The 18802-nt window shown below is 43.5% G+C and overlaps 1 long non-coding RNA gene across 1 annotated transcript; it reads right to left on the minus strand.

The window, feature by feature from the left end:
• Nucleotides 1–419: 419 nt before the first annotated feature.
• Nucleotides 420–18463, minus strand: LOC129526303 (uncharacterized). Its single transcript, XR_008670939.1, has 3 exons — nt 18329–18463; nt 3334–3494; nt 420–635 (listed from the first exon to the last, which is right to left on the minus strand). It is a non-coding gene; the product is annotated as an uncharacterized lncRNA (long non-coding RNA).
• Nucleotides 18464–18802: the final 339 nt, after the last annotated feature.

Consider the following 18802-nt stretch of genomic DNA (forward strand, 5'->3'; position numbering starts at 1 on the left):
GTTCATACCAGCTTCCCCACAGAATGAGATTTTTTTAAGAAGGGAATAATCTCACACGAGCTACTATAGACCAGGTAGCTCAGGACTTTCTGGTCATCTGCACTGACACTGTCCCAGCTGAGATTCAGAATAGTTAAGTAACGTATCAGAGGTCACTCAGCAATAAATACCAAAGCCATGGCTCCAACCCGATTCTGTTGTGCTCCAAAGTGCATGACCTTTCCACCGTGTTGTGCTGCCTGACGGTTTTCTTAAGGTTCTCAGGGACTATGGCAGTTAAGATAGCATGAACTACTATAACAAAACGCCCAAAACTATATAACAGCTCAAACAGGATAGAAGTTTGTTTCTTGTACACGTGAAGTCTGAAATGAATATTCCTAATAGGAAGCCTCTTAAGTAGTGATTTGGGACCCAGGCTCATTTTTCCACCCTGTGGCTCTGCCTTGTCAAATCAGGGCTTTCATGGTGGTCACACCCATCTTCATCAAGAAGGTGGGAGGGGAAGGGCATGGTGGGCCATTTGCAGATTGTTCCTTCGTGGAAACCACACACATCATTTCTGCCCACATCCCTTTGTCTGGAAGTCAATCTCGTGGGCTCTATCTTTTGAGAAACGTACTTCATCCATGTGCCTGAGAAAAAGAGGAACATGGTTTGGTGAAAAGCAAATCAATCATTGTCACAGGAGCTAAAGAATTCAGTATTTGACAAAAATTAGCCAGGCACGGTGGCACACGCCTGCAGTCCCAGCTACTTGGGAGACTGAGGCAGGAGAATCAGTTGAACCTGGGAGGTGGAGGTTGCAGTGAGCCGAGATTGTGCCACTACACTCCAGCCTGGGTGACAGACTGAGACTGCATCTCAAAAAAAAAAAAAAAAAAAAGAATTCAGTATTTGATTGAATTTGACTAAAGAACACACATCTCAACAAAAGCTGTGGCATAAATTATTTGTGTTTTAAATGAAAATATATGGAGTTGTGTATATTAACTAAAATTAAGATTTGAAAGCATTCTTAAGCCAGGCCCTATAATCAGTAAGTGTTTTAAATATTCAAAAGAAGATACAAATTAATATTCAAAAGGAGATACAGTCTTTCTATTAGTGCAGGAGGCCCCAACCCTCAGGCCACAGATGGGTACTGGTCTGTGGTCTGTTAGGAACCAGGCCGCACAGCAGGAAGTGAGCGGCAGATGAGCGAGCATTACTGCCTGAGCTCTGCCTCCTGTCAGATCAGCAGCAGTATTAGATTCTCATAGAAGTATGAACCCTATTGTGAACTGTGCATGTGAGGGATCTAGCTTCCATGCTCCTTATGAGAATCTAATGCCTGATGATCTGAGGTGAAACAGTTTCATCCTGAAACCATCCCCCTCACCCTCCCCTCGGTTCATGGAAAAAATTGTCTTCCGTGAAACCAGTCCCTGGTGCCAAAATGGTTGGGGACCACTGTATTAGTGGATATGTTTTGACATGTGGCAATATAGTCAGCCTCTAAAAGTCAACAACTACTAAAGATGGAGTCCTTACAACAACTACTAAAGGCTAGGCATGGTGGCTCACGCCTGTAATCCCAGCACTTCGGGAGGCCAAGGTGGGTGGATCACAAGGTCAGGAGTTCGAGACCAGCCTGGCCAACATGGTGAAACCCCGTCTCTACTAAAAATACAAAAATTAGCTGGGCACAGTGGCAGGTGCCTGTAATCCCAGCTACTCAGGAGGCTAAGGCAAGAGAATTGCTTGAACCTTGGGAAAGGAGGTTGTGGTGAGCTGAGATCATGCCACTGCACTCCAGCCTGGGCAACAGAGTGAGACTCTGTCTCAAAAACAAACAAACAAAAAAAACCAACTACTAAAGCTATGAAAGGGTCAGGCTCCCCTCAGCATTGTACCATCAACAAGAAGCTGAGGCTGACCCTGAAAAGCACCTTCCAGCTTAGATAGACCTTGTTGTTTCAACAGAAGAGATGTGCATCCCTGAACCCACAAAACCAAAAGCTTGCTCTGTGGACAAGGTAAACTCTGGTTCTTTAATGTTACTGGCAGCAAAGTATACAACTAACCGAGTAACCCTTGGCCATCCTTAGAGCATAAATATCTGAGATGTTATCTACATCTGCCCACACCCATTTAGCCAACGATGACTTCTCCCTTGATACCCTCTTCAGCAGCAAGAGAGGGAAAAAGTTCAAATGATGACAGTGGCAATGCCCTAAGCACGTTTCTCCAGGCATGAGCTGGGCAGTGACCAAGAAAGAGCAAACTGCATCCCCTCCAGGCCTGAGCCACTGTGACCTGTTCACCAGCTCTGTTCAAACTATCCAGGTACATACAGCAGTATTTGGAAACTGAAGCTCTGAGCACTCTGAAAATTTAACTGCACTAGCTGTTTGCATTCTCAAATACACTTTGAGCAGATAAAAGTAAGTTGCCTGAAGCAGGAAAACATTGACTTTCTTTTTCTGGTTTGCTAGATATGGTTCAAGAAAATGTCTCTTCTCCTCTGTTAGCAGCCCTTCCTCTCCTCACCCTTATTTTAGCTTTCTTCTTGACCTGCAGGAAATCAGAAGGAGGTGAACCAGAACTTAGCATAGAGCCTGCATATGTTAAGTGCTTGTTTCGATTCCACACATGTGTATTCAGCACCATATATACAGGGCACTGTATGCAGTATTGGGACCACAACGTGGTCCTACTGTCAAGGAGACCCTGCTGTTTCTGAGAAAGCCAAGATGTGTATTCTTTTCCTGCATATTGCAGAAAGACAGAAACTGTTTGCTGCATCAATGAATAAACGACCAGGCCCTGTAGTGGAATTGTACCATAAGGAGAGGCCCCCAGCCTTTTCTAAAAGTAAAGAGCAGATTAATTTTGCTTGGTTGTTGACCTATTTCCTTTAGTATAATAGGTAGATTGACTATAGTAGGGCGATGGATAGATTCCCTTAAAGAGTGAAGTTTTTATTTAGCCCCCCCTTCCAGTCAAAATTGCTCTTGAATGAATTCCTGATTTTCTTAAAAGAAAGAAAAATCCTACACAGAAGCAAGTTAGAATAGAATTCAGGATAAATAAGAAGACCCCCAAGGTCAGCGTTTCCCAAAGAGTGTTCCAGGGAACATGGGTACCAAGGTGTTCTATGAAAGAAAAATTCAGTTGCCTAGTAAGTTTGGGAAGCAATGCATGTTCTATTTCCCTTTTAGAAAGTCACAAAGCAAATTGATATATTCAAAATTCTGGAAAGACCCACAGTAAAGAATCCTTATAACTGTGTAACCTAGTTTTCTCCACATATACTGGAACACAGAAAACTTTTTTGTACATAATACTTACCAACATTTCTTTAACATGTATACCATGAAGTCAACTTTGGCAAAAAGTCTCCTCAATCCATAAGGCCTGTGCCCACCTGGCATACAGGTGTGAAAGAGGTAGCTGGGGCTGAGAGAACTCCACAGAGCCTTTATGAAAGGCGGTGAGGGACTGCAGAGACCCTGTCAAGACAAGAGACCAGAAACCAAAGATGAGCTTGGAGTGAGACTCGCTGGACACACACAGCGGCACAAAAGGGACAGCCTGATGACCTCTGACAGTCGGCACCTATAGGTTAATCCTGTTTCAGATTTTGGCTTCTGAGGGTTTCACCTCCCTCAGTTTGCCAATGTTATTCATATCATTGACATGTTTTTCAGAAGATTTGCCATCCCAAGAAGGAAGTCACAGAAATTTAAAATACAAATAAATTGTGAAGAACCCAGCCCATAGTGTGCGAACGGAAAGTGAAGCTGTGCTGTGATGGGTGGATGGAACTTTAAGCCAGCTGTTGTTCTATCTTGCCCATAGCTCTGGAACAGGCAGCAAGTAATTTAACTCCATGGACCTCATTTATCACACTGGGAAAGGTGGGGGAAGCACATGAGCTCCAATGAGGCCAGGAGCCGAGCTGAGCACCGCACAGAAATTCTCCTAGTTACTCCTTACAACTCACTGGTTGTGTGTCAGCTCACAAAAACATGAAGACCCTGCGGCTCAGAACGCCACAGCTCCACCCCTACCCCAAGGCCACCCAAAAATTAAGAGCAGAAATGTAAGCCTATGTCTGTCCAACTCTGAAACTCCTAACTCCTAAGGCTGGAGTGCCACAGCACCATCTTGGTTCACTGCAACCTCCACCTCCTGGGTTCAAGCGATTGTCCTGCCTCAACCTCCCAAGTAGCTGGGAGTACAGGAATGCACCACCACACCCAGCAATTTTTGTATTTTTTGTAGAGACAGGGTTTCACCATGTTGGCCAGGCTGGTCTTGAACTCCTGGCCTCAGGTGATCCACCCTTCTTGGCCTCCTAAAGTGCTGGGATTACAGGCGTGAGCCACTGCGCCTGTCCTGTCTCTTTTATCTCTGATAGTCTCACCTTAAAATTATGAGAGGTTTTGAGAATTTTCACTGAAAAGGGTGGGTGAGAACAATATTGCAAGAATTTCCCCATTAGAAAATCTGATACAATGCTGATCAAAAGCACAAAAAAAAAGGAAAAACTGTTGCATATTCACTAATATTTGGCTTTCTTTAGTTCATTTCTATAAAGTGTAAATACAACGTAAAAAAAATACAGTTTTTAAAATTCCTAGTCTATTTCAAGCCTGTGAAAACTACTAGATGGTTTTTAGGTTACTGTTAACAGTCAATAAAAATATTATTGTCAAATAAAAATTCATTTCATATCTCATCATACATTTCAATACCTTTTGTAATAGCGCTAAATCATTATACAATGCATGAAATTCATTTCTCTTCGAATACATTCTACTATAAAATTAAACAGGAGGCTGGGCAAGGTGGCTCATGCCTGTAATCTCAGAGCTTTGGGAGGCTGAGGTGGGAGGATTGTTTGAGGACAAGAGTTCAAGACCAACCTGGGCATCATAGTAAGACCACCATCTCTACAAAAATTTTAAAATTAGCTAGATGTGGTGGCATTCGTCTGTAATCCTAGCTACTTAGGAGGCTGAGGTGGGAGGATTGCTGGAGCCCAGGAGTTTGAGGTTACAGTGAGCTATGAATGTGCCACTGCACTCCAGCCTGGGCAACAGAGCAAGACCCTTCTCTTAAAAAAAAAAATGTTAAACTGGGAAAAATAGTGGCAAATCAGACCTGGAGAACTCACGATGCATGAAAAGTTGCTCAGTCCAGAACAAAGGGCAAACACATATGGTAGCTGGTCTGGTTGTATTGCTTAGTTTATTGATCAGCATCATTTTGGACAGTCACTGGGTCCCTCTGAAACCTAAAGATACCCAGTGAGTCCCCTTGACCAAGAAGCCATTCCCTCTACAGAGCAAGAGAGTTTCTTAGACAGAGACACCCATTTGAAGTATGAAGGCTTTTACCCTGAACCGTATTTTATTCAAGATGCTTGCTAATTTACTTGGAGACTTTTCCCAGGGTTTATTGCCTAAACCTTCATGTGTGTGTGTGGTGTGTGTGTGTACTAATGTGTACGGGTGTATATGGATGTGACAGCTCTTTACAATTTTGGAGTTCCTCCCCCATTGCACAAATTCATTCTGGAAATGACTTTGGCTACTTCATTTTCATACCCTGAAATGTAAGTACACTAAGACTTCTGACTTGAATACCCTTAACCCATTTGAAACATCATCCACCACCCTCCGAGCCTTCTGTCCTATTTCCTGTTCTTTTTTTTTTTTTAAGTATAGAAGGTTTTTAAAGGGATATCAAACATCTCTGTTCGGTGGATGGCATTATTATCAGCTCTTCATCCCTGCCTCATAAAGAACAGAGGTCACATTTTGTTGTGCCTGCTCACGGCCCTGTTTGTCTTTGGCAAGTGGTGTCTTGTGAACTGCTTTTGCTAGTTTGACCTTAATTCTTCCACGTCTTTGTCACCACAGTGTATGCTGCTTGGGAGTCTGCCCCAGTTTCCTTTTCTTTTTGCTGAATTCACATTTTTATTTCATCTTTCTCCTACATGAACTTGTTTTCTTCCTCCTCTCTCAGCTTTCATTGAGCCCAAAGAAAATATCTTATTGTGTTCTTCTATTTTATTCTCCTTTGAAAAAAAAAAAAAAAAACCCTCCAGGAATTCAGAACCCCTTTGCTGCTTATGCCCCCATGCTCTGGAGATTTTCTTGGAATTTAGATAAACTTATTAAAGTCCATTTTGTTAACATCCGTTTGCTGAAACCAACAGTTAAATCTGTCAGCACTGACGTCAATAATCTTCCAAAAGAAAGAGGTGAATATCACAGTTCCTCATGTCTAGAAAGTGATCACCTAAGACCTGGAACAGTTATAATTTTTTAAATCTGACTGCCCTTAAATTCATATTTCAATTATTCTTTTGTCATTCTATTAAGCATTGATTTGAACTAGAATTATCTATCCTAGTTCAACAGGCTAAATTCTCTGTAGCCCTTTGGCAACGGCTCCCTGACCTCTGCTATTACTGACTTATACTCTAGAGAAAGCACCCCTGCTTCTGTTCAGCATCTACTGGTCTCAGAACAGTGGGCCCGAAAAGCAGGCACATATTTTCCAAGACAGCTCAGAAAACCACTTTCAGTTTCAGGAAGCAAGCTTGATCATTATACTCCACGGAGCCGAGAGCCACATACAATTAACTACTTAACAAATACCTCTGATTAGGATTTTAAAGATTCCTGAGCAGAAGGAAAGAGTGGAGCAAATAAAAGAGATTGGCAGAAGAGATAGTCCCATGATCAGGATGACAGAAATACACAGAGATAGAATCTTAGGCCCATTCCCGTAAAAAACGTAACGGCTAACATTTCTAAGAGAGATACTCTGTGCCGCAGACAGCCCTAAGCCATGTATGTGGATCAGCTGCTCTCAATGGCCCCATGAGCAAGGTAAGATTATCATTCCTTCTTTACAAAGGAGGAAGCTGAGACACAGTAAGGTTCATAACTAGCCTCACGTTCAGCTAGAAGGTGGCTTTTAAACTGCAGAGCCGTAGTGCTTGCTGCTGCAGCTCCTGAGGACACCTGTTCCATGAGGCCTGGAGCTCTCTCATAAGGAATCTTACCTGCATGTTTTCCCCCCACCGGCCCCTCCTCCAAGCCCTTTCCTGCTCCCAAGCCTTCTCTGTGTTCCTGACAAGCTTCAGCCCTGGATCTTAGACTTCCAGGCAGTCTACCACTTCTGGCACCACCTCTCCTTGCCTATCACGGGCCCCCTTTACTCTATGTTATTATTGGAGAAAAGCCACCATGCAAGATCCAGGGCCCTTTCCAGCTCTGAGGTCCTTCTTGGAAATCCAGCTCTCCAAGACACCTTGCTAAGGGTCAAAGCCATCCCTAGGGTGTACAGAATTAGGCAAGAAGCCACACACCAGTGGCTCAGTAACTAGAGGGACATGTTTACAGCAGCCAGCAGGGGCTAAATCCTCAGATTCAGATACAGCTAGTTCCACAAATTCAACTGCACCAAAACTGGACCATGAGGCACTGCTCAGTAGCACAAAATTGAAACCAATGCAATCAGCTCTTGGCTGCCAGACCCCTGGAACTGACCAATTTGCTGTGTAGGCTCAGCCCTGTCATCTGCTCCACCTCCAAATAACTGACCCTGACCTTTACTGACTGGAGTATCTTGGATACTTCCCACAGGGCTATGGCAGCATTTTTTTTTCTTAATTTTTTTTTTTAGCAAGATAGGGTCTCACCATGTTGCCCAGGCTGGTCTTGAACTCCTGGTCTCAAGTGATCGTCCTGCCTCAACCTCCCAAAGTGCTGGGATTACAGGTGTGAGCCACTGTGCCTGGCCCAGTCACTCACGTTTTAAAGTTACTAAATAATGAAGTTTAAAGAGGCTCAGAGACTAGCCCTGGGTCACTCGGGGACAAGTAACTTGTTGACATGGGATTGAGACCCAGGGTCACCAGCCCCAAGAATCATGCTGGCAACATTTGCTCGGGTGTTTTGGAGCATCTTTCTAACACATTCTGGTAATATGGGACAACACTATAGATGGAAATCTCTTGTTCTAATGGTTCCTTTTAATTGAAGTGTTTCAATTTTCTGTGGATAAAGGAGGCAATTGGCCATCCCAGGCTGTTTTCTGCTCCCATTTCCCCTCTTTGCCCCCATAGGCAATGTCAACTCCTCAAACAGCCTCCCAAGTCTGAAGGGCACCAGACCCCATCAAACTCCAAGGGAAGGAGAAGGCTGTAGAAAAGAAAAGGAAAGTAGGTGAAGAAAACTTGCTCATTTTATTGTGCGAAAGGGGAATTGCCAATGTAACGTTCTGCTTTTCTGAGTGAGCATTTTGATCATCTTAGAGGGACTGGAGCAAGCCAGGTTTCATTGATAAAAATCGCAACAGCCTCCTCCTGAGGGATATGGAAAATCTCAAGCTATTTGTGAGATTCTATCACTATCAGATTTCTCTGTGCCCAGTGGGAATGAAAGTCTAAAACGCATTCCTGTCTCTGTCTCTCAAATAAACATTTTCCAAACATCCAAGAAACAGAGCATGTTAAGATCTTAAACTAGAGAATCCCATGAACGCTGTCTGTCCAAGACCGAGGAACAAGATCTATGTAAAAAGGGGGAAAGGGATTACTCCCCAAACAGGAGATTTTAGACACTATTAGAGGTCTTGAGGCATACCTAAACATATGAGCCAAACGGCGTCATAGGAAAAAAGGCTTCTGCTAGAAAGCACTTGCAGGCCATAACAAATTAGGTGATTCCCGTGAAAGAGATTAACCTTTGGTATCAAGTTGATTGAAGTCTCAGATGGCACTAGCCGCTGGCCATTCATCCCATCTCGTACTCAGAGGGTGCCAGCACTGACAGGCTCTGGAGGTCAGACCAGGGCAGGACACAGGTGGAAGCCTGCCAAGGCTTACCAAAGGGCTGGCAAGCAACTCGATATGGGAACTGGAGCTTTCCTTTTGAGTTTCCTGAGCCCTGGGCCTGTAAGTATCCTTTGCAGATAAAGGGTCCTAACCATTAAATGCATACCAACATGTTTTCGCCATCACAGATAATGGCTTCACCATCTAAATGCTTTTAAAAATTAGCATGATGTTGTGGCTCCTTTTCCTTACTAAGGAGTTTATACCAGGAAAAAAGTGTGGTAATAACTGTGTACATACAGATGTCCTTTGACATAATGGGCCAATTCCATCAGTTTAATATTATACAGTAGTTCCCAAATCGCACTGAATAAAGGTGAGAGAGGCTGGCTATGAAGAATCACATCGATACGATCTTTTAGGCAGATTTGGCCCTGTTATCTATGTGCAAACATGAACACAGAGTCTTCTAAGTTTTGCTTTTGTTTGATTGCCTTCCTATAAAGAAAAAAATTATCCAACATGATTAACCTTTGTAAAAATATATAAATAAATAAATTTTCCCTCGCTTTTGCTAAATAGTTAGAAGAGTAAGTTTGCAAATTAACACTTTAGCAAGACTCTGAATCAATCTCAAAGAAGGCTCTACTTAAGGATGGTTCTAATACATCTCAAGTCCAATGCGTGGTTGATTCCCTGCCATATGCTCTGAGTTTTATCAGGCTCAATGAGAAATACCAGTGCTTGCTACACAGAGATTTCTAATGCACCCTCGCTTCTGGCAATAGTCTGGAATTTACTTCAGTTGATTTAAACAATTTGTGAACAAGAATTTTATCTGAATTGTCATCACCTTGGAGCAACTGGTCAGGCCGAAAAGGTGTCCTGAATGGGGCTAGACACGTCAGCGAGACCTGCCAGGTGTCTCGTCACTCAGCACGGCCACTTCCTAATAGTAACAGGATCAGCCCTGGGGACTTGCTGATGGGCAGCATGGCAGGATGACCCCAGCCATCTCCACATGCACTCTGATAAGGACTGGCAGGTTAAATAAGGGCATGTGCTGCATGCTGCTCCATCAGTACCTCCACTTGGCTCCTTCTCAGCCCAGGAGTTAGAATTTGTTGATGGAACCCACACCATGGGAAGAATGAAAACTCAAGCAGCAAAGCCCGTGTTAAGATGCCTTTTGTCGAAAAAAAAAAAAAAAATGAAGGCAGTTTATGCCTCCAGCTGCTGCATTCAGGGACCAGTTAACAATGGGAGACAGTAGAGAGAGCTGGGTAAAGATGGGAACAACACAGAGGAAACGGTTTGTGAGCAACTGGGAAACATCTTCTTGTCATCTTCAGCCCAGTGACATCTTTCCCTGCAGCAGAAAAGGAGAAGGGTTAAACACCCCCTCTCGTTAATGCTGTAACAGGCATCCACAGGCATCACATGGACATTTTATAGAGTGCATTTACATGGCATAGGATCTCCTGACTCCCACTTTGACACCAACTAGTGCAATGGTAAATGGGAAAAAAATGATAAGCACTACAAAAAATGATGAAGATGAGTCAGGGCAGGAAAACACTGCCTGAATTCCGAATAACTACAGGCACAGGTCAGGAATGTGTAGTGTACCAGCTCCAATACAGTGAGCTCAACTGTGAGTAGGCACAAGGGTCCATGGATCAGGGGAGACTCAGAGGAGTAAAGGTGCATCTGACAAGCCAAAAAGGGACACCTTCTCTACCACCCCACCTATCGCGCGTGTGTGTGTGTGTGTGTGTGTGCAGGTACACACTCATTCCCCACTGTGTCCACGACAGCTTTCAGGATCACCAATAAATACCCTAGTGAGGAGTCCTGGGCTGGACATGAGACCCACACTCTAGATAGATCAGCATTTACTTTATGTTCTCCTTTGATGCATGCACATATGCCTTAGTACACTATTAAGTCATTCCATGGTATTTCTCTATATATTCTCAGACAGTTCCTTTCTTACATTTCTAGAACCTTGTGCTTTAAAATGTTAGAATGTGCTATAGATCTTAGAATGTCTTAGAGATCTTGGAAGGCCTATAGATCTTATTAAAAGACACTTGAATTGGGTGGCCACTTTCCTGATTCCCTGAGGACAAACCCAGTTCACAGCACCCATCACTGAATTAACTGACGTGAACACAGCCCCTCATATTTGCCACTTCTACTGAGAACCATGAAGTTGAACCCAAGTGGGTGCCTGGTGGATCATTTAGGGCCAGTTTCATGAAAGTGAAAAACATATGCCAAGAAAGGTGCTGTGCTCTTCCTGGTTGAAGGAGTAGGATAAGCAAGGGACCTAGTGCTGTGGTCAGGGTAGGCCTTTTGTCTCTTTGTCGGCCTCTGGTTATCTGGTGACTTCCAATGACGTGCTTGCAGGGGAAGGGTGAGCAGGGACTGTTTATGGAAGATGGCACAGCCCAGGGAATCTCACACATTTGCATAGATGTACCCCAAGCAGAGGGAACTGTCCACAGTAAATGCTGTGTGAATGCTGTCACTTGGAAAGGAGAGACTTCAAACCAAGTAGCTACCGTAGGACCATGTTCATGTTCAAAGATGATTTTAGAACCAGCTGAAAATTTTGCTTTTGGCACCCTCAGTGAGAGCACGTTTAAATAATCTCTCACTAGTTGAAGTCTGAAACCATCATGAAAAAAGCAGATTTATGATAAAAATCCAATAATTAAACCTTGACACAGGCTCAGAAATTCCCAGGCCCAAGCCCTCTGTGTTTTATAACATTATTTCATGATGTGAAAGATACCATCTGAATAAATGCCTTCTGCTTCTACACTTTAACTTTTTAGTCACTGATAAGTTCATTCAAAAAGCACAACTCTCTAAAGATTGACTCTAATAATAAATGGATCTCTTTTCTCTTCTCTCTTCTCCCCGTGTAATTGTGTGCTTCATTCTCGAGCTGTCTTCAACATGAATAACTCTACTTACTTCAGCAAAGGTCCCCAAACATCACTCCGGGAGGATGGAGAAAGGTCATAAGTACCCTTCGTTCCCAGACACTAATTTTTCTTTTCTTTCATATTAAAGAAAAAAAAATCCCAGCTCGGGATTGTTCAGCCTCCAGATAAGAAGAAAAAAAATGAATATTCATTACACATATCCTAATTTGGACTATAAATTTAATAATTGTAATGTTGTTTTTATTTCGAAGCTTTTTCTTGTCTGGGTCTAAATCCTAGGAGTGAGTTTGATATTTCAAATCCCTCAATTTCTAAAATCTCTAGTGTCTTATTCCAAATCAAGTGTTCAAGTTAATTATATCCCCTAGCTCCCATTAAACAGGAGAAATTCTTCAGAGAGAGTGTTATTTGAATAAAACTTCTTGGAATTGTTTAGTTGGAAGTATTGTCCTGGGCCCCATGAGAAGAGGCACATGCATGTTAGGAAATGTGGCTGTCCAGAGCTTATGTAATTATTCAGTAATTTGTATACCACATTACCAAAATGCCATATCTGCCTCAAAGGCTAATATGTGAAAGTTTAATCAGCACAGAAAATGGACTTTAAAAATTTCAACATAGATTCTGAGCAAGGTGAAGGGGACTGTGAAGATGGTGAATTCTAGATTCCTTCAACACTCCCATATGGGAAATCGAGTGGGATGGAGAAGACCTCATTTCAAAAGGAACGTTGTACATTTACTCACTGTTAAATATAAGGGCAGTTCCTTCTATTCAAACTCAACAAAAGTTAAGTGTTTCTTGCCTTTAATCAATGAAATATATAAAAATAGAGATTTAGAGTTGCAGAAGTTCAAGTGACAGAGACCACGGGGCATTGAGTTCAGAAGCCACTTCTGGGCCGGACATCCCATCCCAGTGTCCCTGGGTGTGACCCCTGCTCTTCTGTGTAAATCCCTCCAGGAAAGATGACCTGACTCCACACTTGGACCCAGCCTGGCCCAGTGTGGGCATCACCTCTGGCCAGGAGAAGTCTTAAGTGGTATAAACGGGGTGAGGGGCTCATCATAGAAGCTGTGGGGCAGGCCATGTGCAGTGGCTCACACCTGTAATCCCAGATTACAGGCTCATGAGGGCTGGTTACGTTTTCACTGATCCTGTTTAGACTTTGAGGAGAAAGGCATGCTTCACCAAGCACTACCTTGTGAGCAGCTGGGGGGAAGCCCTGACAAGTCTCACTTCCTTCCAGCAACAACTCTCCCACATTGTTCTCGCCATTGTCTACGCTTCCCCGTTGTTAGTCATTCTGTGAGTCAAGAGCTGGCCTCGGCCAGCTGCAGGCACGCTTGGCTGCCCCGCTGCATGAGGGGCCAATGTCACTCCCTCCCGGGCTCTACGAGGCCAGGTCTGCGGCCAGCAAGCCACAAGGGACCTCCCGAGCCACCTGTTATTGTGACCATGCGTGGCCCAGTTTGTTTTGATTAGAGCGTTCCAAAGAGGAAATAAAGCCTATATTTATATTTTTATTTTAAAAAGGCAGGGCCACTTGGGAGGCCAAGGCTGGTGGATCACCTGAGGTCAGGAGTTTGAGACCAGCCTGGCCATCATGGTGAAACCCCGTCTCTACTAAAAATAAAATAAAAAATGAGCCGGGCATGGTGGTGGGTGCCTGTAATCCCAGCTACTGGGGAGGCTGAAGCAGGAGAATCACTTGAACCCAGAAACGGAGGTTGCAGTGAGCCAAGATCACGCCACTGCACTCCAGCCTGGGTGACAGAACAAAACTCCATCTCAGAAAAAAAAAAAGAGAAAGAAAGAAAGAAAGAAAGAAAGAAAGAAAGAAAGAAAGAAAGAAAGAAAGAAAGAAAGAAAGAAAAAAGGTAGGGCCACTTGCCCAGTGCCCTCTTGAATATTTGGAATTCACAGACCTCTTCCTCAAACCCATGGAGATTTGCATGAAGAGCACTTTGCCCATAGTAATGTGATCTCCCAGTTAAGGGAGGCAAAATATTGAGGTGGTTGGCAGCTTTTCCCAAGTTCCTCCATCAGCTGGGAGGAAATGATCTAAGAGGAACAGTGGGTAATTCAAATAACTTAGGGTATTCTACATAATGGAAGAGAAGAGAAAAACCAAACAAACTTTTGTGAGCACATGTAACACAGACATTCCAGGGCATTCATGAGTGGTGACATTATGGGTTGAAGTGTGTCCCCGCCAAAAACATATGCTGGATGGAGTACTATCTCCCAGTACCTCAGAATGTGATCTTATTTGGAGATAAGATCTTTACAGAGGAAATCATTAGGGTAGGACCTAATCCAATATGACCAGTGTCCTCATAATAAAGGGAAATTTGGAGACACAGGGAGAACATCCTGTGAAGATGAGGGCAGAGATCTACAAGCCAAGAAATGCCACAAATTGCAGCAAATCCCCAGGAGCTGGGAAAGAGGCATGGAACCGATTCTTCCTCACAGCCCTTAGAAGAAACCAACCCTGGCAGGGTGTGGTGGCTCACGCCTGTAATCCCAGCACTTTGGGAGGCTGAGGTGGGTGCAGCACTTGAGGTCAGGAGTTCAAGAGCAGCCTGATCCACATGGTGAAACCCCGTCTCTACTAAAAATACAAAAATTAGTCAGGTGTGGTGGTGCATACTTGTAATCCCAGCTACTTGGGAGGCTGAGGCAGGAGAATCAGTTGAACCCAGGAGAAAGAGGTTGCAGAGAGCCAAAATCATGCCACTGCACTCCAGCCTGGGCAACTGAGTGACAGAGTGACTTGATGGAGTGAGACTCCATCAAGAAAGAGAAAGAAAGCAAGAAAGCAAGCAAGCAAGCAAGAAAGAAAGAGAGAGAGAGAAAGAAAAAGAGAGAAAGAAAGAGAGAGACAGAGAAAGAAAAAGAAAGAAAAAAGAAAGAAAGAAAGAAAAAGGGAGAAAGAAGGGAGGGAGGGAGGGAGGGAAGAAGTAAGTAAGGAAGGAAGGAAGGAAGGAACCCTGCCGACACCTTCATCCTGGACTTCCAGACTCCAGAACTGTGGAACAATCAATTTCCAGAGGGATACATTCCAAGAACTCCAGTGGATACCTAAAACTGCAGATAGTACCATACCCTATAGATACTATGTTTTTCCTGTACATACATATCTATAAAGTTTAGTTTATTAATTAGATGCAGTAAAAGATTAACAACAATATCAATAAAATAGAACAATATACTGTAATAAAAGTTATCGTGCACTGTGGCTGTAATTTTTGCAGTTCAAGGGGGACACCAAAACTAGCCCGAATTTCTTTTTCCATCTTTATCATTTCACAAATAGAAGATTGGTTCTTACCATAGATCTTGGCAACCTCAGCATACTATTTGTTTCTTTCCTTATTAAGTCAAGAACTTTCACCTTTTCACTTAAAGGAATCACCTTACAACTTCCCTTTGGCAGATCGGGGCCATTATTAAGTAAAATAAGGGTGACTTGAACACAAGCACTGTGATACTGCCAGGCTATCTGATAACAGAGCCAGCCTCTGAGCATCTCACAGGCAGGTAGTGCCTACAGCTTGGATTCACAAGACAAAGGGAATATTTGGTCCCAGGCTGGATGGGGTGAAACAGCAAGATATTTCATCATGCTACTGAGAGTGGCACATGATTTAAAACTTATTGTTTATTTCTGGAATTTCCCTATTAATATTTTCAGACCACAGTTGACCATGGGTAGCTGAAACTGAAGAAAGCAAAGCCATGGATAAGGGGGGTCGACTGTACTTTGTTACTGCAGCCCTAGCAAATGAATAGAGGTGATGTCAGTACATTCAGTCCACGTAGGTTCCTGGAACAGCCTGCCTTGTTATTTGAGGTTTCTCCCAATCCATGCAGGGCTGGTTCCTTCTTTCCAACCAAACCTTAGCTCCTTCACACCCCTTCACACCCTTCCTGACCACCCAAGCTAAACAACAGCCTCTCCACATCCCTCACTGTATTCCACAGCCTGATTTATTTTCTTGATGGCATGTCTCACTCTCTCATCTAGTTGTTTGCAGATTTAACATCTTTCTCTGCATCCCTACAATGTAAGCTCCATGGGAGCAAGGTCCTTGTGTGTCTTGATCATAGCTATGAATTGCAGTGGAAGCTGAATAAACATTTGTTGGATAGGAGCAGAAAGTAATTTAAAAATTAGAAATGGGACATCTCATTATTCATTTCTTAATTGTTTATTCCATATACACTTATTAAGAATATGTGAGTGTCTGGAACTCTATAAGATTCTGAAGGAATTCAAAATAATCTGAAGCCCTAGCCATTGATAAGCACAGAAAACTACCAAAATTGTCCAATGCAATTATAACTAGAAAAGTGTGGTTACATCCTGTAGCATCTGAAATCAATTTCAGCATCACCACCACCTCACACCTAACCTCTTCCTTCTTTTGCCTTCCTGTGTGCAGCCTCCTGAGAAGGAGGACAATGCAGCCAAAATGTGCCTAGATCCTCCCTGAGGAATAAACTCCCTAACTGTCCCTTCCTCCCCAATGCCCAAAGCCCAAACTCATGAACCCCAAGAGAGCCTCAGGAAAGCCTCAGCAGTTTCAGCTCCCCATGCCATCTTCCTACCACATGAATCTCTCTCCTCCCACCTCCAGATGAGACAAGGCTCTCAGGGGCAGATTGATTTGGGAGCAGATTGAACATTTGTGAGGATGCCTCCTGCTGTTTCTACCTAGATTAGCTTCTGAACAGTGGCTAAAGTGATGCTTCTTGCCATTTACAGCCTGGACTAAATGGAACTGCTGCCCACCTTATCCCTATCTTCATAGGGCCTGCCTAGGCACAGGTACCCCTACAGAGCTGCCTCAGATTGGAGCTGGGGAAGAGGTGTTGCCTGTGTCCCCTTCACCCAGATCCTTGATCCTGTGCTAAGAAAGTGCTTTGGCCTTAGGATCAGGGGACTCTTTGTGAATCCTGGCCACTGCTCATCCACTCACCAGCTGTGTGAACTCACAAACTTTCCAAAACACTCTGAATCTATTTCCTTCATTGGGCAATAAAGATCCCTACCTCACACCATTGCCATAAGGAGGAAGATATGAGATAGCACCTATTAGATGCCTCTTCTATAGTAGGTAATATCTGTTGAATATGAACCTTTCAGTTATATATATGGAATAGACATCCTTTGTAGTTATAGGCAAGACTCATCTTACATAAAGCTTATGGCAGTGAGAAGGCTTTACCAATTTTAATTTGAATGGGTCACAGATTATTTAGGAACAAGCTGGACATGGGGGACAAAAGACAAATGACCCAGGCCTGGAGTGGAAGGGGTGGTGAGGAGCAAGGAATGAATATGGAAGCTAGGGGGAACCATGCTGTAAAGAGGTAAAGTTCTAGAATACCACTGGGCCACAGTCTAAAGAACAGCAGTGCAGCCCATTGTCTTGGAGTTGAGAAGCTAGAATGGCCTGGATTCAACTGCTATACCTGGAAACAAAGGGGACTTTTCCAACAAAAATAAAAAAACATAGAGGGCTGTGACTCAACAGTAGCAGAAATGAGACGAAACTAAGAAAAGTAACTTCTAAAGAAGGCTAGCTTTGGACACCATGAATCTACCAAGGATCCCAAATATTCTGTAGGAACTAGTCAGAGAATACAGAGGGCTGAAATAGGGGCCAGAGGAGGGAAGCAGGTGAAAAGTGCTTGCATTGTGAGCAAGCACGTTGTGTACCTGGTGACTGTCTTTAAAATACTGCCATGTGGCCCACAGGTCACAAGTTCATGACCTCTGCCTGCAGACCCACCAATTTCCTATATCTATGTAGTTTGTGACCCCACATTCTTCTCATTGCAATATGCTAATTTCTTGGTGAGATGGGCTGCTGGGGTGGACATTGTTGACAATGGGAAATGGACACAGCCAAAGAAGAGATGAGACAACCGATCTAGGCCATCGTCATGGCAAAGGACTCCTATTTAGGAGTCTGGAGGTTTCATCTTCATAGTGGAAGAGGCCTCACCAGCCTCAGATTTTTAGTTCAGCCAGCTAGACTATTCCTCACCACTAAGGTGTACATTTTTGTTTTTAAATCCATGAAAATGAGATTGTGTACTTATGAAGATTTTCTTATATTTAAAAAATAGCATAACCTAGTTCTAGAAGATGACACAATTGTCTCTCTGGGGTGCCATCTTTACCTGTTCCACTGAGAAGTAGTCATCACTGGGTGGAGAAGCATGATTGCAAGCTGGTCCCATGAGCTACACAAGCCTGATTGACACCATTGCAAAGCAGAGATTGCCTGTTCTGACATAATCACCACCACATCTCTGGCCCAACTTGCCCACCTGCAAGTGGCTCCCATGCAGATCAAGCAAGAATGATGTCACCAACCAGTCTTAGAAAGCATGTAAAGTAAATGGCATATATCTATGGGCCCCAAAACTGGAACATCCAGGAAACAACCAAGTGTCTCTTCTGGGTGTCTTGGTGGTCCCTGTGGTCTTACCCAAGATGATAAGCAGATACCTGGGGTGTAAGAAATCAGGTCCCATCTTCGACTGGACTTTTCATTTGTTGAATGGCTGTGGACAGGTCTCTTCACACCTATACTTGTTTCTCATTTGCAAACAGGAGAATGATCTCTTCCAACCTCATTCTTGAATGACCTGGAAGGTTGATTAGCACATCCTAATTCACTCCAGACTATGGAAATGATGCAGCACTCCATCATCATCACGGACATCGCACACCCATGGGATTCATAAGTTACATCGAAATAATTAAATCCTTCCCAGTGGCCTTCTTGAAAATAGTTGTGATATGGAAATAAAATTAACCTCACAGATAAGCACCAAACTACCATATTGAAAGAGGTTTTTATTTGGGGGTCAATTTTCTCTCTAGGTTTACATCATATTGCTCATCACAAGCAAAAATAATGAACACAAAACCATCGTAATACCCACAGAGCTGGAATACACCACATCATCACCATTGAAG

This window comes from Gorilla gorilla, chromosome 14, assembly GCF_029281585.2.
Source record: "Gorilla gorilla gorilla isolate KB3781 chromosome 14, NHGRI_mGorGor1-v2.1_pri, whole genome shotgun sequence".
Taxonomy (NCBI): domain Eukaryota; kingdom Metazoa; phylum Chordata; class Mammalia; order Primates; family Hominidae; genus Gorilla; species Gorilla gorilla.